Source organism: Heteronotia binoei, chromosome 18 (assembly GCF_032191835.1).
Source record: "Heteronotia binoei isolate CCM8104 ecotype False Entrance Well chromosome 18, APGP_CSIRO_Hbin_v1, whole genome shotgun sequence".
Taxonomy (NCBI): domain Eukaryota; kingdom Metazoa; phylum Chordata; class Lepidosauria; order Squamata; family Gekkonidae; genus Heteronotia; species Heteronotia binoei.
Window position 1 is genome coordinate 8,157,915 of NC_083240.1, and position 23,033 is coordinate 8,180,947.

At 47.8% G+C, this 23,033-nt stretch overlaps 1 long non-coding RNA gene across 1 annotated transcript in view; it reads left to right on the forward strand.

Moving 5' to 3' along the window:
- Positions 1-676: 676 nt before the first annotated feature.
- Positions 677-23,033, forward strand: part of LOC132587191 (uncharacterized) — a 138,742-nt gene continuing 116,385 nt past the window's right edge. The window contains exon 1 of the long non-coding RNA XR_009556408.1: positions 677-717. This is a non-coding gene — a long non-coding RNA (uncharacterized LOC132587191). The remainder of the gene's footprint in view (positions 718-23,033) is intronic.

The window sequence follows — 23,033 nt, forward strand, 5'->3', positions numbered from 1 at the left end:
GGTAGCCTGTGGGGTCCCCAGTGTCTAAAATGGACACAACAGTAACCTACCACAAAAGCAAAACAGGGGAAGTATCCCTGTTGTTTATCCCAGATGTTTGGTTTTCAGTGGTACACTGGCTCTTTACATGGAGGTTTCATTTAATCAGGACTTTTTTTGTAGAAAAAGCCAGCAGGAACTCACTTGCATATTAGGCCACACCCCTGATGCCAAACCAGCCAGAACTGCATTCTTATGTATTCCTGCTCAAAAAATGTCCTGCATTTAATCATGGATAATAGCTGTTGACTGGTCCTATTAGGATCATAGTTAGAAGGGACCCCCAGGTTCATCTAGTCTAACACAGTGCAGGAAATTCACAACTACCTCCCCACCACGCCCTCAGTGACACCTTCTCCAACAGGTATTACACCTTGTTGAGGCCCCTCCCCTCCCCAAACTCCTCCTCCCCAGGCTCCACCCCCTCAAATCTCCAGGTATTTTCCAACCCAGAGTTAGCAACCTTGTACCAGCCAGAACTGCATTTGAACTTAGCCCATCGGTTTCTGGACATGCAAATAAGTCTGAGATGAAGGCAAGGAGCGGTGGAAAGAAAAACATGTTACCTTTTTGTACAGCTTTTGCAGAGCTTTTCTGGTCACCAGTTTGCAAATCATTACGTTGGACCCCAGTTTTGTGTAGTGGTTAAGTGCATGGACTCTTATCTGGGAGAACCAGGTTTGATTTCCCACTCCTCCACTTGCAGCCGCTGGAATGGCCTTGGGTCAGCCATAGCTCTGGCAGAGTTGTCCTTGAAAGGGCAGCTGCTGTAAGAGCTCTCTCAGCCACACCTACCTCTGTTGTGTATGGGGGGGAGGTAAAGGAAATTGTGACTGCTCTGCAATTCAGAGTATAGGGCGGGATATAAATCCAATATCTTCAATATCTTCTTCTCCTTTTCTTTTAATTCCCTCCCCCCCCCCCCCGCTCCTTTGGCTTTTGTGATTTACTCTGTGACATAAATGTGAAAGAAGGGTTTTAGGGAAGTTGCTTGCAGATGAAATAGTCCAATCATGAGAGTTACACCAAACTTTATTTATTGAATTCATTTATACCCCGCCTTTCTCCTCAATGGAACCCGTTCTCCTCTTTTCCATTTTCTCCTCAAACAACCCTGCAAGGTAGGCTAGGTGGAGAGTTCGTGAGAGGCCCAGGGTTACCTAGCAAGTTCATGGCACAAGTAGGGATTCGAACTGGGGTCTCCCAGATACTTGTCTGACATTCCTAATCACTACATCACATAGGCTCTAGGATGGGTTTATGCCTGGAAATGAGGCTATAGCCAAGCGCCAGTTTCTTTCAGGCCCTTAACTTGTTTGTAGTTGTTGTAGTTGGAAAAGTGGACGGTGTGCTGTCCCCTGCTTTAGTCTTCAGAAGGTCACCATAGATTTAATCAGATAGACAGGCCAGGACACACACAGCATCCTTTCCTTCCTGATATCTGATCCTATCCCCTTGAAATAGAATGTTATTCTTAGGGACCAGTTTCCTTCCTTCCGGCTTGACAACTCATTCTGGCACACACGCTTTCATTCCCAAAAAGAAGGATCATTGCCTCCCATCTTTGGAACAATGGGTGCAGGGCAGTGTTCCCTCTAAATTCGTGTGAGCTAGCTCATAGTCTTTTAGCCTTAGCTCAGGAAAAATGGCCCCAGAGCAAACTAATTTATGCAGTAGCTCTAAACTTTGGAGAGCCAGTTTGGTGTAGTGGTTAAGTGTGCAGACTCTTATCTGGGAGAACCGGGTTTGATTCCCCACTCCTCCACTTGCACCTGCTAGCATGGCCTTGGGTCAGCCATAGCTCTAGCAGAGGTTGTCCTTGAAAGGGCAGCTGCTGTGAGAGCCCTCTCCAGCCCCACCCACCTCACAGGGTGTCTGTTGTGGGGGAGGAAGATAAAGGAGATTGTGAGCCGCTCTGAGAGTCTTTGGAGTGGAGGGCGGGATATAAATCCAATATCTTAAACTTTAATGCCAGTAGCTCACGAAGTAGAATTTTTGATCATGAGATTCCACAGCTTAGGGGAAGTATTGGTGCAGGGCACGTTTTCCCTGTATCCCCACCCATCGTAGTTAGATAGCTTATATTCTGTCTCGATCTCTCATCTACGCTGTCTAGAATGGAGTTCCATATAATAAAGGACTCTTATTAGTTTTGGATCTGACTACTGGCTCTGTGTAACTTTGTAAGTCTGCTAGCATGTTCAGGACCAAGGCTTTGCTGCGTGGAAATGCCTAGTGCACTCTGCTTCAATGATTCCTGGCTGTACTGAAACCAGAGAATCCGACAGTAGCCATGTTCAGCTTGTGAGGAAGGTTGGCATTAAAATGCCATGGTTATCCTAAAACTACCCTCAAGCCCAGAGGTTCCCAAACTTATTTGGCCTAACGCCCCCTTTTCAGGAAAAAAATTACTCAGCGCCCCCCTGGAAATCTACCTTCAAGAAGTGGGCTAAAAGATGTAGTGAGTGACCTATTTGCACACAGGATAAACAAAGATGTTGTAAAGAAGACACTTTGAAGCTTTAAATCCTAAAATTATTTTATAAAATCAACCAGAGTAACATTTGCATACACAGAGAATTTTTGAATTTTTTTTTTATAATTATTATCCCACCCTCCCTGCAAATGGGCTCAGGGCAGGTAACAGCAGTTGAAATATAGTATACAATGCATCACTTCCATCATACAGAACAATGCAACAAAACCAATGAAGATAAAATATGCATGCAGCAGTAAACAGGAAAAGCAACAGGCAGTCTGAGTTCAATTCACCAATTAGTTCTGGCTTGCAAAACATTGTGGTCAGTTAAGTCCTACTTCTCAGTCTTGCTCATCCATTTCTCTTTCAAATAAATTCAGTTCCAACAAACTGGCAGCCCTGCAGTCTCCAACTTGAAAAGATATACACACAGAAAATTAAGATAACAAAGGATAATATTAAAAGAAAAATAGGGTATAATGGAGAATTGATCCATGGGTATCTGGGACTCTGAGAGGGCTGTTTTTTGAGGTAGATGCACCAAATGTTCAGCATAGCATCCAGTGCCATTACTCAAAACACCAAGTTTCAAAACAGTCAGACCAGGGGGTCCATTTCTATGAGGCCTCAAAGAAGGAGCCCCTATCCATTGTTTCAAATGGAAGGAAGGCATTTAAACAATGTGCAGTCACTTTAAATGTGATTGTCTGAACGCCCTTCAGAGTTCAATTGTGCTTGTCACAACCTTGCTCCTGGTTCCACCCCAAGGTCTCCTGGCTCTACCCCCAAAATCTCCAGATATTTCTTGAGTCAGACTTGGGAACCCTACCCCCACATGAATAGTTGGAAAAAGGACACCTTTGCAATTTCTTTAATTTTGAAATCATTACTTACCATCAGCAGTGCAGAGATTAGAGTAGTATCTGAAGCAGCAGTTGTTTATCTCTGTTTATCTCAGTCAGCTCCATGGGAAGTAAGGTCAGAGCATGGGAAACATGAAGTAATGAATGAAGCAGGTAGCCAGCAGTAGGCTCTTAGTTTCAGGCAATTCAGGAAACCCTTAACTGCTTCTGGAATGACATGAAAGAATAAGGAAGTTTCTTTGAAGAGGCTTTACTATTATGGAGATATTATGGCTTCTTTGATGTAATACCAGTTGAGCATTGCTTAGTTTTTTAATGACTGTGTCATAGCTACAGGATTGGGTTGGGAGGGCAGACTAGACTGCCATGGTGCCCCATCCACAAGTCGCAGAAGCCTCCTGTCAAGAAATTGAGCGTTTCATCAACCATGTGTGCAAGTGTTTGTCTGCATCATTACCAAGAAAATGACAATACCAAGTTCTAGGTTGCTATCAGCTTAAGTAAGCCTAGAGACCATGTTCTTAATGGTAAACACTTGTAAAATAGTAAACACCTGTGTTCTGCCACCCTAGGCATGCCCCTCCATGTGCACTCCTAAGGGGGGGGATATTCTTTGCACACCGGCGATGACATCATTATGCCAGCCAGCAGACAAGCCGAGAGCCCTGGTGGCACACACAAGTGCTGCTGCACCGCCACTTTTCTTCACAGGGCAAATGTTGTCTGTGCTTGTCAGAGGCTTCAAAGGAAGCCTCCGAAGAGTGCCCCATTTTACTGCTGACTGCTGCTTTTGGGTTGAAAGCGGCTGGGCGAGCGGCACCTTCCCATTGCACTCATCAGCTCTGACTAGTTTGTCCTGCGAAGAAAAGTGGTGGCGCACCAGCACCATTCGGGGCTCTCAGCTTGCCTGCTGGTGAGATCATGCCGCATGGGAAGAGGGAGTAAGGGGGTGCCCAGCAGTGACCCTGGCAGGGTGGGCCCCAGGCGGTCACCTACCCTGCCTACTCCCATGTGCTGCCCCTGCAGAAGACACTCTTGTGTCTGGGGCATTGCAGTTGGCTAAAATCAACAGAAGCAACCACCTGGTAACCAGAGAACTGTAAGAAGCTTGATGCTCTGCAGAAAACCTTGTGAGGAGAAAGCTGCAAGTTGGAACTCTTCAGAGAAATCTGTGCAATTGCCTCAGTGCTTGCACTGTCCTAACTTGAACTGTATTGCTGAGAGAGAAACTGCAAGCAACCTCGAGAAGCTGCTAGCTGTAGCAGGTATTGGCTAGGATAGCTAGTAAGGTTTTTTGTTTCTGTGTTTCTTGTTTGTCTATACACCTCTATTTTTTATTCTGTCTTGTAAATAAACTGCATCCTTCTTATATTTTAAGTGGAAGGAATTCTGGTTCTCATTACTAGTCTAATTGGGTAAATTTGCACTAAGTAGCAGACAAAAGAGAACACTCTATTTTTGTTAATGGGAATTTTTCTCTAAATTAGAAATTCTGGATACCTCCCAGAAATGCGATGTTTTGACACCTACCACACTCTTCTCTTCTCTTCTCTTCTCTTCTCTTCTCTTCTCTTCTCTTCTCTTCTCTTCTCTTCTCTTTTCTCTTTATGCTTCCACCGCCCCCTTATTTTTATTCACCACCCCCAATTGCACCCAAGGCTACTACTGTCCCCCTGGATCATTCCAGCGCCCCCCAGGGGGCAATATCACCCACGTTGGGAAACACTGCTCTAGCCCCTTCCAAAGCCTTCAGCTAAGTTTCTGCTACATGAAGAACATTCTGAATAAGGATGGGTCAAAATGTTACAGAGTGAGAAATTCATTTGGCTGAAGCAAATTCTTTTTAAAAAACACTTCATTTTTAGATTTTGTGCAAATAACATCAAACAACAACAAATAAGAAGAAGGAAGACAAAACTTAGCTGTAAGTTATAGATGGCACAATATTAATAAAACAGAATTACCATTTCCATTTAAAATAAAGCTATATACATTTGCATTGCTTAGGAGTATCCAGTTCAGGTATATCAGATTCCAACGCATAATTTAAAAAAAAAAGGAGAAAATTTTCCCATAAAGTTAGAGCAAATTTTTAGACAGGGAAGCTCTGGCCCTCCTGGAGTCTTAAGGAAGATGTGGATGAGGAAGTGGCCAAGATCAAAACAGCAACCTGAGGGAAAGGGTCTGATAGGTGAGGAAGATACTTGAGGGGACAAGGGCTGAGAGAGGGTGATTAACATGTGGAATTCACTGCCGCAGGAGGTGGTGGTGGCTACAAGCATAGCCAGTTTCAAGAGAGATTGGATAAAAATACGGAGCAGAGGTCCATCAGCGGCTATTAGCCACAGCATTTTATTGGAACTGTCTGGGGCAGTGATGCTCTGTATTCTTGGTGCTTGGGTGGGGGGCAAAGTGGAAGGACTTCTAGCCCCACTTGTGAACCTCCTGATGGCATTTGGGGTTTTTTTGGCCACTGTGTGATACAGAGTATTGGACTGGATGGGCCATTGGCCTGATCCAACATGGTGTCTCTTATGTTTATGTTCTTAAGGACTGACAAGATCAAATGCCTTCTAATATGAGCCACTTGGTTAGATGGGGGTGAGGGTGGGAGGAGGTCACAGCCAGTACTCTCTCTTTTTCATCTCTTTGATATTTAAATATTTGTATTGTAGTATGCAACAAAATACATTATATGACATATTAGTAGATAAAACTTAACATGTACAAACCATATTATAAGCGATGTGGAATTTTGCAGCAGAACAGTCGTTAACTACAGCAAGATAAACTAAAGTTATTATTTGTCTACAATTCCAGGAATGAAACTCAAACATGGGACAAGTGTTATTACATTTCAGGAATAAGGGACAAACAATTGCAGTTATCAAATGGGCCTTGTGTAAAAATTGTTCTTTCTAGAAATGGAAAGCATTGCTCCAATACACTTGAGCGTTGTGTTTGATGGTCTAGATTTTGCTGGTCAGCTGTAAACTTATCTAAAATAAAATAATCCCATATTTATTTATTTATTTATTTTATTGCATTTATATCCCGCCCTTCCCTAACGGGCTCAGGTATCTGTTTTAAGGGTGGGGTGGTAAAGCTGCAGTACTGCAAGGTTGACTCAGCCTTCCATCCTTTCGAGGTCGATAAAATGAGTACCCAGCTTGCTGGGGGGAATGTGTAGAAGATTGGGGAAGGCAATGGCAAACCGCCCCGTAGAAAGTCTGCCGTGAAAATGTCGTGATGTGACGTCGCCCCAGAGTCAGAAACGACTGGTGCTTTTAAAATCTATTTTAAGATACACACAACAGGCCTCTAGCCCTCTGTATGGCAAACATCCCTTCTGTACCATTTCCAGGTCTTTTTGGCAATATGAGAGGATTCATCATGCACTCATGACCTCCCTCTGTTTCCAGTGCTTCTAATGACCACTGTTTTAGCTAGCTCTAGGCAAAGACCAAAAGGAGACCTTTTAGGAACCACAATCAGTAATGCTGTTGTCCTGTTTCTCTTCAAACCAACCCTTCCCTCCCCCCTTTCTCCTTTGGGTTTTCTTGGAAGCCACTTTCTCCAGACACTAAAGGGAAGAAACTTGGCTTCTCATGAAAGACGGTCTCCCTTTCCCCCCCCCACCCCTCATTATTTAACATTAAAAGTGCTTCAATTAGCCACATTGGTCTGGCCTTTGATGTCTTTGTTCCTCCAGAAGTTCTTCCAGGCTGCTTTCTCTGATCCTGCCGCAGAGACCCTGCGTTGCCCTCTCTCATGGGAGAGAGGACCCGGGGCTCCATGCCCTTACCCTGTCCCCGCCAGGCCGGCCTGCTTGAGTCTCCGGTCTCTCTTTTGACAGACTTGCTCCTTAACTGCATCTGTTCAAGAGATAGTGACTCAAAGAAAAAGAAGGGAGGGAGGGAGGGAGGCGAAGGGCTAGCCCCTTGCTGGGTTGTTTTAATCAACCCCTTTCCCTCCAACAAGCACAGTTTAGACAAGGTTTCCAGGTGTTAGTCTTGGGGGGGAAGGTAGACACAATGGTCAGTCCAACTGGGGGCAGGCTGCTTTTTTGGCTGGGGAATTGGAGACTGTGAAATTGGACCTTTACATAGGGTTGCCAATCCCCAGGTGGGGGCAGGGGATCCCCCGGTTTGGAGGCCCTCCCCCCGCTTCAGGGTCATCAGCGGGGGGAGGGGAAGGAAATGTCTGCTGGGAACTCTTATTATTCCCTATGGAGATTATTCCCTATGGAGATTTATAGAAAATAATAGAGAATTGATCTGCGGGTATCTGGGGTTCTGGGGGGGGGGCTGTTGTTTGAGGTAGAGGCACCAAATTTTTAGTACAGCATCTAGTGCCTCTCCACAAAATATCCCCCAAGTTTCAAAACGATTGGACCAGGGGGTCTAATTCTATGAACCCCAAAAGAAGGTGCCCCTATCCTTCATTATTTCCTATGGAAGGAAGGAATTGAAAAGGTGATGGCCCTTTAAATGTGATGGCCAGAACTCCCTTTGGAGTTCAATTATGCTTGTCACAGCCTTGATCTTGGCTCCACCCCAAAGTCTCCTGGCTCCACCCCCAAAGTCCCCAGATATTTCTTAGATTGGACTTGGCAACCCTACCTTTGCATGATGCTCAGTCTGCCAGAACTTGAACTGGAGGCAGAGGAACAGGCCAGAAGCCCTTCAGGCCAAAGAATCTGGAAGAAGGAGAGGCCATGAAATGTGTGGGCATTTCAATCTGTCACCCCCCCCCCCCAAAGATAGATCCAGGTGGGCAGCCGTATTGGTCTGAAGCAGTAGAACAAAGCAGGAGTCAAGTAGCACCTTTAAGACCAACAAACTTTTATTCAGAATGTAAGCTTTAAAGCTTACATTCTGAATAAAAGTTTGTTGGTCTTAAAGGTGCTACTTGACTCTTGCTTTGTCCCCCCCTCCCCAAGACTAACACCTGGAAACCTTGTCTAAACTTTGATTGTTGGGGAGCGGGGGGGGGGGGGGGGAGGAAAGAGTTGATTAAAACTAGAGTTGCCAACCTCCGTGTGCGGTCTGGGGACCTCCCACTATTTGATCTCTAGGCAATAGAGCTCAATTCCTTTTTTCAAAAATGGCTGCTTTGGAGGGTTAGGCATTGTACACGGTGGCATTTGTACACTGAAAGATCCCTATCCTCCCCAGGCTCTGCCCACCAAAATATCCCTCAAAATTTCCAATCCAGAGCTGGCAACTGTGGTTTAGGTTTCTTTTTTTTTGGCTCCCATAAACGACTCTTCCCCTTTTCCCTTGCTTCTCCCCACACCCACGACTCCCTCCCCGAGCACCTGTGCGATGCTCTTTCTCTCCCATCAAATCCCTTCTCAAAGCCTGCCTTTCTTCCCATGAACTTTGCCTTATCTCCTTAATCCACCTTCCCAAGTGAAACCACGCTGGTACTCCTGCAACGGCATCTGCCCCTCTTCATCCTTTCCCTTGTTTCCACTTCCTCTCCCTCTTGCCTTCTTTGCTTTAAACGGTAAGCGCCTTGCAGCAGGGATCTATCTCATTGGGCCAAGATAACTCCGCAAGAGCTATTCATTCACATTATTGATAGTCTTGAATATTCTTGTCTTTAGTATATTTGTAGTACAGACGTCGGGAATCACCGGAAAGACCTGAAGCAAAGCATATGTTTTCACATGACGCCTTAAGCAAATGACGTGATAGGATCCTGCTTACACACAGCAGAATAGGCCCGAATCCAAGTGAGTTTGTGAACCATTTTGTACAGTGCGGCTCTATTACCCATGCAGAAAAGCCTTCTCATTTATTTATTTATTTATTTGTATCTTTTTTATTTTGCGTCTGTGTGTAGGGTTGCCAATCCTCAGGTGGGAGCAGGGAATCCCCCTGTTTAGAGGCTCTCCCCTCGCTTCAGGGCCAGGGGGGGGGGGGAGGGAAATGTCTGCAGGGCGTTCCATTATTCTCTATGGAGACCGATTTCCAAATAATGGCTAATTGATCTGCAGGTATCTGGGGCTCTGGAGAGGGCTGTTTTTTGAGATAGAGGCACCAAATTTTTCGTATAGCATCCAGTGCCTCTCCTCAAAATACCCTCCAAGTTTCAAAAGGATTGGACCAGGGGGTCCAATTCTATGGGCCCCCAAAGAAGGTGCCCCTATCCTTCATTATTTCCAATGGAGGGAAGGTATTTAAAAGGTGTGCATTTAAATATGATGGACAGAACTCCCTTCTGAGTTCAATTACACTTGTCCCAACCTTGCGCCTGGCTCCACCCTCTCAATGTCTCCTGGCTCCACCCCCAAAGTCCCCAGATATTTCTTGAATTGAACTTAGCAACCCTATCTATGTGTGTGCGTGCCTGGAAGTCCTGGCGACTTCTGGCAACCCCTCCCGGGGCATGGAGGACACTCAAAGAAGTGACTTGATGCAGCCTGCCTTTGCTTCCCGCTCTTGGTAGTGCAGTGGTTAAGAGCTATCACCTTCCATGAGAGTAGTAGCCAATACTCCTCTAAGCTGTGGAGTCTTGTGAGCAACAATTCTACTTTGTGAGCTTCTGGGCATTAAAGTTACGAGTTACTGCATAGATTAGATTGCTCTGGGGCCATCCTTTCTGTGTTAAGACAAAAATGTGTGAGTTGGAGGCAAGCCTGGTCTGATGGCGTATGGCGCCCCAGGCAACCTTGATGCCCTCCGCCCTCCATGCCGCCCCCCATGCCGCCCCCCATGCAGCGCCCTGCCACCCCCCTTCCATGGCGCCTCCTCCTCCCTCTCTCCCTCCCAATTTTAATGCCCATGGTACTGGCAGTGAAGCGCTGGCTCCCAGGGTTCTTTCAAGGTGCGCCCCCTTGCGATCAGCTGATTGGCAGGAAAAGCTGTGGTGAGGCCAGTTTGGTGTAGTGGTTAAGTGTGCGGACTCTTATCTGGGAGAACCGGGTTTGATTCCCCACTCCTCCCCTTGCACCTGCTAGCATGGCCTTGGGGCAGCCATAGCCCTGGCAGAGGTTGTCCTTGAAAGGGCAGCTGCTGTGAGAGTCCTCTCAGCCCCACCCACCTCACAGGGTGTCTGTTGTGGGGGAGGAAGGTAAAGGAGATTGTGAGCCGCTCTGAGACTCTTCGGAGTGGAGGGCGGGATATAAATCCAGTATCTTCATCTACCTCACAGGGTGTCTGTTGTGGGGGAGGAAGGTAAAGGAGATTGTGAGCCGCTCTGAGACTCTTCGGAGTGGAGGGCGGGATATAAATCCAATATCTTCATCTACCTCACAGGGTGGCTGTTGTGGGGGAGGAAGGTAAAGGAGATTGTGAGCCACTCTGAGACTCTTCGGAGTGGACGGCGGGATATAAATCCAGTATCTTCATCTACCTCACAGGGTGTCTGTTGTGGGGGAAGGACCAGTAAGCCGCTGGAAAACGGCGGCCACCACTGCTTCCTCCCCACTTCCCTCCCACACGATCAGGAGGGAGGGGGAAGCAGGCAGGCTACTAGAGATTTGCCTAGGGGGCGGGGCGGGACCAATTTTGGTGCCCCTGCCCTGCCGGCGCCCGAGGCAAATGCCTAGTTTGCCTAGTGGGTCAGCCAGCCCTGGCTGGAGTTAAAAAACTGTGAGCTAACTCACGCTAACTCAGTTTAGAGGGAACATTGGTAGTAGCTCTTATGGGCTTAAATTAGGGTTGCCAAGTCCCCTCTGCTCTCCGACGGGGGACTTTCACGCGCGCACTTTGCGAAAACACTTTGGTGTTTTCTTCATCTTTTTAATATTGCATATGTTCTTCTGCAGACTTGGAGAGTTCCCAAAGCATCCCACCTTCTCTGTGAGTGCCCTGTTTCCCCTGCCTTTACTGGCAAAGCACTTGAAATGAGATGGAATAAGCCAGGGAGGGAGCCGTGAGGGAGGATGACAGGAGCATAAGAGGAGTGGTCTGTTTGAACAAGGAGAACTTTGGCTATCAACTGCAGTTGGCTGCAAATAATGTAGCCCACAAGCAATTTAATTTGCTGCAGCTCTGAGGACTAGGTTTGAGAGAGGGCCTCCTCAGGCATCCAAATGATGAGAAATAATGTTGGGTCCTCCATCATGTTAGAGAGAAGAACATTAAAGGCTATTTTGCATACGTCTTGGCTTACTGCAAAGAAATCACCTGTGTGGATATCTCTGGGAATGTAGGCAAAGGCTTCCATTTTAAAAAAGTTATTGACTTTGCCATCTAGGACAGGTGTCTTCAGGGCTTTTTTTTGCAGCAGGAACTCCTTTGCATATTAGGCCACACACCCCTGATGTAGCCAGTCCTCCTGGAGCTTAAAGTAGGCCCTGTACTAAGAGCCCTGTAAGCTCCTGGAGGATTGGCTACGTCATCAAGGGTGCATGGCCTAATATGCAAAGGAGTTCCTTCCTGCTACAAAAAAAAACCCTGGGTGTCTCCAACGTGGTGCGTGTGGGCACCATGCCTCTCAACACCTTTCCTGGTGCCCACCAAGTGTTTTTAGAACGTGGGTGGGGATCCTACCCAGCAAGGCTTCTGATTGGCCATTGGAGATCTGATGGGCTGGGCAGATTAAAACAACATTGCGTTGGGGAGGCAGCTGGCACTGCAGTGTTGGCTTATTCTCTCTCATACTCCTTTCAACCAGCATATATTTTTAAAAAAAATTATGAGAAGAAGAAGAAGTAAAAGTTACTCTTCTTGTCCCCTGCACTTGGGCTTCCTGTGTGTGGCTCCTTTTCTTGTGGTAGCCATTTTATGGTTGCACCCACTGCCCTGCGTCAGAATGCCAAAGGTGCCCACAGAAGCTAGGGATGCCAGCCTCCAGATGGGACCTGGGGATCCCCTGGAATTACAGCTCATCTTCAGACTACAGAGATCAGTTCTCCTGGACAAAAAGACTGCTTTGGAGGGTGGGCTGTTCGGCGCTGTACCCCACTGAGGTCCCCGTCTTCCCCAGGCTCCATCCCCAAATCTCCAGGAATTTCCCAACCAATGTTCCCTCTAAGCGGCAGAGTCTTCTGAGCAAAAATTCTACTTTGTGAGATACTGGCATTAAGGTTGTGAGCTACTGCATAAGTCAGTGTGCTCTGGGGTCATCTTTCCTGAGCTAAGACAAAAATGTGTGACCTGGAGGCTAGACATCTATGAGCTAGCTCACGCTAACTCAGCTTAGAGGGAACACTGCTCCCAACCTTGATCTGCAATGTTACCCCCCACCACCACCATTCCCTGCCAGTGGCCATGGGGAACACTGGCAACCCTACCACCCACTCAAGAAGGATGGGACCTCCATGTAGGATTCTTCTACTTCCAAGCATTTCTTTGAGATACAGCCTATGGAACTGAGTGTTGGCAGGATCATAGAATCATAGAGTTGGAAGGGACCTCCAGGGTCATCTAGTCCAACCCCCTGCACAATGCAGGAAATTCACAAACACCTCCCCCTAAACTCACAGGATCCGCATCGCTGTCAGATGGCCTCTAGCCTCTGTTTAAAAACCTCCAAGGAAGGAGAGCCCACCACCTCCCAAGGAAGCCTCTTCCACTGAGTAACCATTGCAACCATCAGGAAGTTCTTCCTAATGTTGAGCCGGAAATTCTTTTGATTTAATTCCAGCTTACTGGTTCTGGTTCTACCTTCTAGGGCCACAGAAAACAATTCCACACCCTCCTCTATGTGACAGCCCTTCAAGTCCTTGAAGATGGTGATCCTGTCACCTCTCAGCCGCCTCCTCTCCAGGCTAAACAGTTACATGCCCATCTCCTTCAACCTTTCCTCATAGGACTTGGTCTCCAGACCCCTCACCATCTTCGTCGCCCTCCTCTGGACCTGTTCCATCTTGTCTATATCCTCAAACCCTCTTAAGTCACCGGACAGAACTCCATTCGTGTCTCACCTGGACCTTGCTGGTGAAACATCTCTCATGCCTCCCCCCGTCATCTTTCTGACTCAGCCCACCTGGACGTTTCCATGGCTTTTCCAGCTGCTTTTGCTTAAACTCTGTAACTCCTCCTCCCTTCCCCTTATACAGTCCATTGCTGGCTCCAGATTCTGGCCCATATCGCTGATGAAAAATGTTTATGGGCCTCAGCTCTCGGACTGAGGAAAGAGAAACTTGCTTCTTCCCCTGAATGACTCAAGTCTATGTAATGTTTTTGGTACACTCTGGTAGAGATTGAAACCTGAGTACTTGGTTTCGTCTTTGGGCAGAGTCATTCAAAACTTCTTGCCATTGTCAGAGATGAGGCAACATACCAGGAGAGCCAGTTTGGTGTAGTGGTTAAGTGCACGGACTCTTATTTGGAGAACCGGGTTTGATTCCCCACTCCTCCACTCGCAGCTGCTGGAATGGCCTTGGGGCAGCCACAGCTCTGGCAGAGGTTGTCCTTGAAACGGCAGCTGCTGTGAGAGCCCTCTCCAGCCCCACCCACCTCACAGGGTGTCTATTGTGGGGGAGGAAGGGAAAGGAGATTGTGAGCCGCTCTGAGACTCTTCGGAGTGGAGGGCGGGATGTAAATCCAATATCTTCTAATCTTCTATACCAGACCTGTGGGGCCTGCGCTTCAGTAACTTGGTTCCTTTACCAAAAGGCATTTTGCCATGGCATCGCCAATCCCTGGAACCCATACTGCTTGCTGCTAATGCACACACACCAGCTCTAATAGTACATGCGCACTAAGGGGTAAGGACTGAAGATCTTAGATCAGTCCAAAGCAAGGCTTTTTTTTTTGTAGGAAAAGCCCAGGAGGAACTGATTTGCCTATTAGGCCACACCCCCTGACACCAAGCCAGCTGGAACTGCATTCCTGTGTGTTCCTGCTCAAAAAATGCCCCGGTCCAAGGGTTCATCAAGTCTAGCATCCCCTTTCCCGTAGTGGTCACCAGTGTTCCCTTTAAAATGAGCTAGAGCCCCATGGCGCAGAGTGGTAAAGCTGCAGTTCTGCAGTCCTAAGCTCTGCTCACGACCTGAGTTCGATGCCGGCACAAGCTGGGTTCAGGTAGCCGGCTCAAGGTCGACTCAGCCTTCCATCCTTCCAAGGTCGGTAAAATGAGGACCCAGCTTGCTGGGGGGAAAGTGTAGATGACTGGGGAAGGCAATGGCAAATCACCCCGTAAGAAGTCTGCCGTGAAAATGTTGTGAAAGCAACGTCACCCAGAGTCAGAAACGACTGGTACTTGCACAGGAGACTACCTTTACCTTTTTTAGTGTGAGCTAGCGCACATATTTTTAGCCTTCAGCTCACAAAGATTTTTGTCTTAGCTCAGGATGACCCAAGAGCACAATAAGTGATGCAGCGGCTCACAACTTTAATGCCAGTAGCTCACAAAGTAGAATTTTTGCTTACAAGACTTTGCAACTTAGAGGGAACGTTGGCACTGGTCATCCAGTTGCCTCAGGAGGGTTCAGATGTCAAGAATAAATGCTCTGACTAACCGTTCCTTTTTGTCCTACAGCATTGGTGATCCAAGGTATATTGTCTGAATATGGAGATTCCAGGGCTTTTTTAAATAGCAGGAACGCACAGGAACGCAGTTCCGGCTGGCTTGGCATCAGGGGGTGTGGCCTAATATGCAAATGAGTTCTACAAAAAAAGCCCTGGGAGATTCCATGATTTATCCTCCATGAGTTTGCCTAATCCTTAAAAAACCCCACAGTTATCTAAGCTAGTGGTAGTAAATTCCATCGGTGAATGGTGTGTCTTTGCAGCAGCGATGCTGCAAAGTTTAGGAGCCATTGCGATGAGCCACTGGGATGAGGAAGGTGTGTGTGGGGAGTGGGGTAAGCAGGGGGCCCATAAATACCAGGCCTTGTTGTGCACACTTTGACACATGAGCAGCAATTAGAAAATGCAGCCGGCCTGCCTTCTAAATGAAGTTCCTTGGATTCCCTTCCCCCGTCGACCCTACCCTTGCTTTTAAGAGGAAAGTAATTATTTGCAAAACCAGCACCGAGCAATCAGTGGGGAGCTGCTTTCCTTCAGATAATGGGCCCAAAGGCCTCCCCGCCCTGCCCAGGCTGTTTCAATCTTCTGAGGAGACAGGCTAGGATTGCCTGCAGCCCCGTCCCTCCCCCGCTCTGCTTTCCCTTGAGAACCACTCTAGACCACTGCAAATTTTGTGGACTTTTTTATTAACAGGTCTGGGGGCTTGGTTACAGGGCAGGCAGCCTGGCTCCTGTTTCCTGGGAGGGGGTATCGGGCTTGGGGGGGGGGGTGGGATGCTGAGGCAGCAACATTTTCACACAATAGCCTGCTTCCAGATGTCCGGCTAACTTTAGGTGCAGCCCCTAAGCTCTTGCCCCCGAAGGAATCCACTCTCCTTAGAAGAGGAAGGCCTGCCGTGGCTTAAGCCAAAAACCAGCGCAACTGTTCTGCGTGCAGGAAAAAAACCATTAGGTGGATCTGTAACTGGATGACAGGTCGCACCCAAAGAGTGCTTGTGAATGGTTCCTCATCCTCTTGGAGAGGAATGACAAGTGGAGTGCCTCAAGGATCTGTCCTGGGACCTGTTTTGTTCAACATCTTTATCAATGATTTGGATGAAGGAATAGAGGGAATGTTTATTAAATTTGCAGATGATACTAAATTGGGAGGGGTTGCAAACACAGAAGAAGACAGAAACGGGATGACCTTGGCAGGCTGGAAAACTGGGTAAAACCAATAAAATGAATTTTAACAGGGATAAATGTCAAGTTCTGCATTTAGGTAGGAAAAATCCAATGCATGGTTATAGGATGGGGGAAACTTGTCTTAGCAGTAGTATGTGCGAAAAAGATCTAGGGGTCTTAGTGGATCATATGCTGAACATGAGTCAACAGTGTGATATGGCGGCTAAAAGGGCAAATGCAATTTTGGGCTGTATCAACAGAAGTATAGTGTCCAGATCACGTGATGTGATGATATCGCTTTACTCTGCTCTGGTAAGATCTCACCTGGAGTCTTGTGTTCAGTTTTGGGCACCACATTTTAAGAAGGATATAGACAAGCTGGAACAGGTCCAGAGGAGGGCGACAAAGATGGTGAGGGGTCTGGAGACCAAGTCGTATGAGGAAAGGTTGAAGGAGCTGGGGATGGTTAGCCTGGAGAGGAGATGGCTGAGAAGTGATATGATTACCATCTTCAAGTACTTGAAGGACTGTCATATAGAGGATGGTGTGGAATTACTTTCTGTGGCCCCGGAAGATAGGACCAGAACCAATGGGTTGAAATTAAATCAAAAGGGTTTCCGACTCAACATCAGGAAGAACTTCCTGACCGTTAGAGCGATTCCTCAGTGGAACAGGCTTCCTCGGGAGGTGGAGGGCTCTCCTTCCTTGGAGGTTTTTAAATAAAGGCTAGATGGCCATCTGACAGCAATGAAGATCTTGTGAATTTAGGGGGGAGGTGTTTGTGAGTTTCCTGCATTGTGCAGGGGGTTGGACTAGATGACCCTAGAGGTCCCTTCCAACTCTATGATTCTATGAACTGAGACAGTGAAGAAAATGGAAGAAGCTTCCCTCTGAGGAAAGGCGAAAGAGTTAGGGGGCGCAGAGAAAAAGTGGCTGAACAGGGACAGGTTAGAGACTTTTAGAAATCATGCATGGTATAGAGAGACTTTGAAATACAAGAACTCAGAGTGCCACCCTGGCTTGGATAGCCCAGGCAAGCAGGGTTGACTCTGGCAAGTACATGGATGGGAGACCTCCAAGGAATACTAGAGCAGGGAGGCAGGGGCAGGCTTTATTCAGCCCCTCCCTGAATATCCTCCAGGGGCCCTCAGCAGGCGTCAGTCACCAGAGGTCACCATGACTTACAGGTTTGCGCACACACACCCACACACCCGCACCCACACATACACATATAAATACAAAAAAAAATTAATAATAAAAGGACTCGGGGTGTCCAGTGAAGTTGATGGGCAGTATATTCCGAACAGATGAGAGAGCTTTCCACAATGCAGAATTGTCTTCTGGAACTCAGGAATGAATAAGGAACTGTGAATAAGGAACCCACTTCAGCCTCCTGAGGCCAACTAGATTTTCAGGGTATAATCTTTCAAGGGTCAAAGCTCCCGCCATCAGGTCTGTCCAAAGCTTACACCCCCTTCCCCCCTCCGAATCTGGTTCATCTCTAAGGCACTGAACCTAACGGCTCTTTGACTGCAAACCAACCTTGCTTCCCCCTGAAACAGTTCCACAAGACATATTGCTGGCTGCTAGCTTAAATGGCTTCAACAAGGTACAAGACAAATTCACAGTGAAGATCTATCATTGGTGGTTGGGACTTGTGAGCCAGGATGGCTGCACGGAATGTCCGTGCTCAGAGGCAGCTGGGAGGTGCAACAAGAGAAAGCGATGGAGGCAACTGGCTGGCCACTGTAGGATGCAAGATGCTGGACCAGACGGACCCATTGGAGGGTTCGTACAAAGACCCAGTGCTACACATTTAGATCGGCATTTTTTTTTGTAGCAGGAACTCCTTTTCATATTAGGCCACACCCTCTGATGTAGCCAATCCTGCAAGAGCTTACAGGGCTCTAAGTATGGGGCCTACTGTAACCTCCAGGAGGATTGGCTACATCAGGGGTGTGTGGCCTAATATGCAAAGGGGCTCCTGCTACAAAAAAAGCCCTGCAAGTCCCATTTGGAGTGGAACTTCAGAATAGCTCTGGCGGAGCAGGCCGAAGGTCCGCCATCTTTGGCACTCGGTTTCCAACAGTTGGATGCTCTTGTGAAGCTCATGAGCAGGGCTCAGTGGTCACTGTCCTCCCCAGTGGTTGTCCTCAGTGTTCATTATCTGGAAGTACATGGAGGTTCCATTCAGCTATCATGAATAATAGCGGCTGATAAAGCTCCAGAAATACATTTAATCCTCTTTTAAAGCTATCCCGACTAGTGACCATTGTTGTATCTTCTGACAGCGAGTTCCATAATGCAATAAAGGCATTTTTTTCCTTTGTCAGTCTTCACCGGGTGCCCAGAAGCTCTAGTATTATGAAAAGAAGTACCAAATTTTCTCAACTGGCTGTTGCAGCCCCGCTCTCTTTGAGGTGCAGACCAGATGCCTCAGGTTGGTTTCTATAGGGTTTGAAAAAGCTTCTCTCCTTCATGCTGTTGTTAAAGGTACCAGTTTCTTCTGGTCAGTTGGTAACCCTGTTCTGGAAGAAAAAGATCCCCTCTGTCCACATTGTTTATTATTTTACAGTCCTCTAATAGCCCAAACCAGACACAAGGGAGATATATGGCTGGATCTCCTTGGTGTTTCTAAAAACCAAAATCAGCCTTAGGGAGGGTCTGTGGCTCAGTGGCAGAGCATCTGCTTGGCATGCAGAAGGACCCAGGTTCAATCCCCGGCATCCCAAGTTAAGAAGACCAGGCAGTAGGTAATGTGAGAAACCTCCACCTAAGGCCCCAGAGAGCTGCTGCCAATCTGAGTAGACAGTGCTGATCTTAATGGACCCAGGGTCTGATTCAGTATCTGGCAGTTTCATGTAGCCATGCCGTTTCTGATTCTGATTGGTGGCACTGGGGAGGGAAAGGGGTTAATCCTGCCACCACTACACACTGTTTGTGTGTAGTGATCCTTTCTCCTCCTCTACTCTCTTAGGTGAGTGAAGGCGGCACCAGGGGTGTCCAAACTTGCTTAACATAAGAGCCACATAGAATAAGTGTCAGATGTTTGAGAGCTGCAAGACATGGGCATCAGGTGTTTGAGAAGGGAAGGAAGGAAGGGAAGGAGGAAGGAAGGAAGGAAGGAAGGAAGGAAGGAAGGAAGGAAGGAAGGAAGGAAGGAAGGAAGGAAGGAAGGAAGGAAGGAAGGAAGGAAGGAAGGAAAACAGCAGGAGAAAGGAGAGATGTGGAAAGAAAGCAACTTTAACTTTAAATGCACCAAGACACTGGCTGGCTTGGTGATTTAAAGAGACCAATGCCTTTTCCAAGCCGGCTGATGGAGTGGTGGGGGCTTCAAGAGCCACACAATATGTGTCAAAGAGCCACATGTGGCTTCCGTAAGTCAGCTGTGACTTGAGGACACTTTACACACACACACACACAGACGGGTGACAATGCAACAGAAGGAAAACACAACCACCTTCTCTTGGTTTATCTTTTTTTTCTTTTCTAGTCTAAATCAGGGCCCCACTACCTACTTTGCCCGGTAACAGCCCCTGGGCAGGTCCAGACATGGGTCTCCCAGCCCCTTATCTACTGAAGCCTTTCCCTGCATCTTTGGGAGGCTGAAGTGCTTCAGCCAGGCTACAGGAAAGCATCTAATCTGCCTTCCCCTGAAGGGATACTTAGCAGCTTCCTCCAGGTTACCGGGGGCCCGGGCCCTTTTATTGCCCGGCAACAGACTCCAGCCAGTTAATCAACAGCCCAGGAGGGAGTCCGGTGGGATGCTTTGGCTAAAAGCCTTCCCTCTGGCCACTGGAGGCCTTTCCCTCTGCCATCTATCTTATCTCTAATTGGCCTGCTCTGCCTCTCTCAGATTTCCCTATCAGGCCTAGCAATCTCCCTCATCTGACGCTCATTTCCATCAGCCTTCCATCTTTCCGAGGTCCGTCAAATGAGTCCCCAGCTTGCTGGGGGGAAAGTGTAAAAGACTGGGGAAGGCGATGGCAAACCACCCCGTAAAAAGTCTGCCGTGGAAACGTTGTGGTGCGACGTCACCCCAGAGTTGGAAGCAACCGGTGCTTGCGCAAAGGGCTACCTTTACCTTTTTAAAGGGGGAAAACACCAGCTGTGTTCCCACAGGAGGGTGTAGTAGGTGGAGTTGCCAGGTCTCCTCTGCTCACTGGCAGGGATGCGGGTGGTGTAGGGTTGCCAGATCCAGATTTGGGGATGGAGCCTGGGGAGGACCTCAGCCGGGATTTTTGTTGTTCAGTTGCACAGTCGAGTCCGACTCTTTGCGACTCCAGGGACAAAGTCACGCCAGGCCCTCCTGTCTCCCACCATCCTCCAAAGTCCACTCAAATTCATGTTTGTTACATCAGTAACGCTGTCCAGACATCTCATCTTTTGCTGTCCCCATCTTTTGCCTTCCATCTTTCCCAGCATCAGGATCTTCTCCAAGGAGTGCTCCCTTCTCATTTGGTGGCCAAAGTATTTGAGCTTCAGCTTCAGCATCTGACCTTTCAGGGAACAGTCTGGGTTGATTTCCCTTAGGACTGACTGATTGGATCTTCTTGCAGTCCAAGGGACTCTCAAGATTCTTCTCCAGGGAGTGCTCCCTTCTTATTTGGTGGCCAACATATTTGAGCTTCAGCTTCAGCATCTGACGTTCCAGGGAGCAGTCAGGGTTGATTTCCCTTAGGACTAACTGACTGGATCTTCTTGCAGTCCAAGGGACTTCTCCAGCACCACAGCTCAAAAGCATCTATTCTTCTCTGCTCGGCCTTCCTTATGGTCCAGCTCTCACAGCCACACATCACTACTGGGAATACCATCGCGTTGACTATGCAGACTTTTGTTGGCAGGGTGATGTCTCTACTTTTTATTATACTGCCCAGGTTCGCCATAGCTGTCCTCCCAAGGAGCAAACGTCTTTTAATTTCATAGCTACAGTCACCATCTGCAGTGATCTTGGATCGCAGAAATGTGAAGTCTGTCATTACTTGATTGGGGTACAATGCCATAGAGTCCACCTCTGTCCAAAGCAGTCATTTTCTCCAGGGGAACTGATCTCTGTAGTCCACAGACAAGCTGCAATCCTGGGTGGTCTGCAGGTCGGGTTACCAGGGCCTCTTGACCAGGGGTCCCCAATCCCCAGTACCGGCCCATGGCCTGTTACCAACGGGGCCATGAGTTGTATAATTATTTCATTATATATTACAATGTAGTAGTAATAATAATAATAATAGGACGGCGACATTGGATTTATATCCTGCCCTTCACTCCAAATCTCAGAGCAGCTCACAATCTCCTTTATCTTCTTCCCTCACAGCAGACACCCTGTGAGGTGGGTGGGGCTGAGAGAGTTCTCCCAGAAGCTGCTCTGTATCTCAACTCCGTGAGAGCTATGGCTGACCCAAGGCCATTCCAGCAGCTGCAAGTGTGGAGAAGTGGGGAATCAAACCCAGTTTTCCCAGATAAGAGTCTGCACACTTAACCACCACACCAAAATAAATTGCGCAATTGTATCATCCCAAAACCATCCCCCCCCCCCCCCGGTCTGTGGAAAAATTGCCTTCCACAAAACCGGTCCCTGGTGCCAAAAAGGATGAGGATCCCTGCTCTAGACCAGCGGGCCCCAACCTTTTTGGCACCAGGGACCAGTTTTGTGGAAGGCAAGTTTTCCACCGACTGGGGGGTTTGACTGTTTCAGGATGATACAATTGTACACTTTATTTTGGTGTGGTGGTGAAGTGTGCAGACTCTTATCTGGGAGAACCAGGTTTGATTCCCCACTCCTCTACTTGCAGCTGCTGGAATGGCCTTGGGGCAGCCATGGCTCTCATAGAGGTTGCCCTTGAAAAGTGCAGCTTCTGTGAGAGCTCTCTCAGCCCCACCCCCTACCTCACAGGGTGTCTGCTGCGGCGGTGGGGGGAGAGATAAAGGAGATTGTGACTCTCTGGGACTCTGAGAAATCAGAGTGGAGGGCAGGATATAAATCCAATGTCATCATCTTCTTTTTATTACTACATTGTAATATATAATGAAATAATGATATAACTCACGGTGAGTTGCTAACAATCCCCGGCCCGGGGGTTGGGAACTCCTGCTCTAGACCACTGGTGGGGGATACAGTGGCCATAGGGCTGCCAGATCCAGGTTGGGAAACTCCTGAATCTTTGGGGAATGGAGCCTGGGGAACCATAGTGGGGTCCAAGGCCTCCAAAATATCCATCTTCTTCAGGGGAACTGATCTCTGCAGTCTGGAGATGATAGCTCTAATTCCAGGGGATCCCCAGGTCCCACCTGGAGGCTGGCATCCCTAGCAACTGAGCAGAGAAGGAGTAGGAGTGAGTAGTAGGTCAGCCAACTGAATAGTCTAATATTTATTTACTTAAGGTCCAAGTGGGCAGCTGTGTAGGTCTGAACATATGAACATATGAAGCTGTCTTCTACTGAATCAGACCTTCGGTCCATCAAAGTCAGTATTGTCTTCTCAGACTGGCAGAGGCACTCCAGGGTCTCAAGCTGAGGTTTTTCACACCTCTTTGCCTGGACCCTTTTTTGGAGATGCCGGGGATTGAACCTGGGACCTTCTGCTTACCAAGCAGATGCTCTACCACTGAGCCACCGTCCCTCCCTTGACCAGCAGAGGCTCTCCAGGGTCTCAAGCTGAGGTTTTTCACACCTATTCCCTGGACCCTTTTTTGGGGGGGGGGAGATGCCAGGGATTGAACCTGGGACCTTCTGCTTCCCAAGCAGATGCTCTACCACTGAGCCACCGTCCCTCCCTCAATAGTCCCTGAAGCAAGAGGACAAAGTAGTAGTAATCTAATAGCACCTTGAAGACCAACAAAGCCTTCAGAATGTAAGCTTTGGTATGCATGCATGCTTCATCAGACAACCCCATTCCATTGTCTGATGAAATATGCATGCATATGAAAGCTTCCATTCTGAATATAACTTCGTTGGTCTTAAAGGTGCTCCTGGACTCTTCTTTATCTATTTAGTGAGTCAGTCAGTACAGGGCTGTAGGCTTCCCCACTATTTACTATTTGTGCTGTCATAGTCGCACTGCACT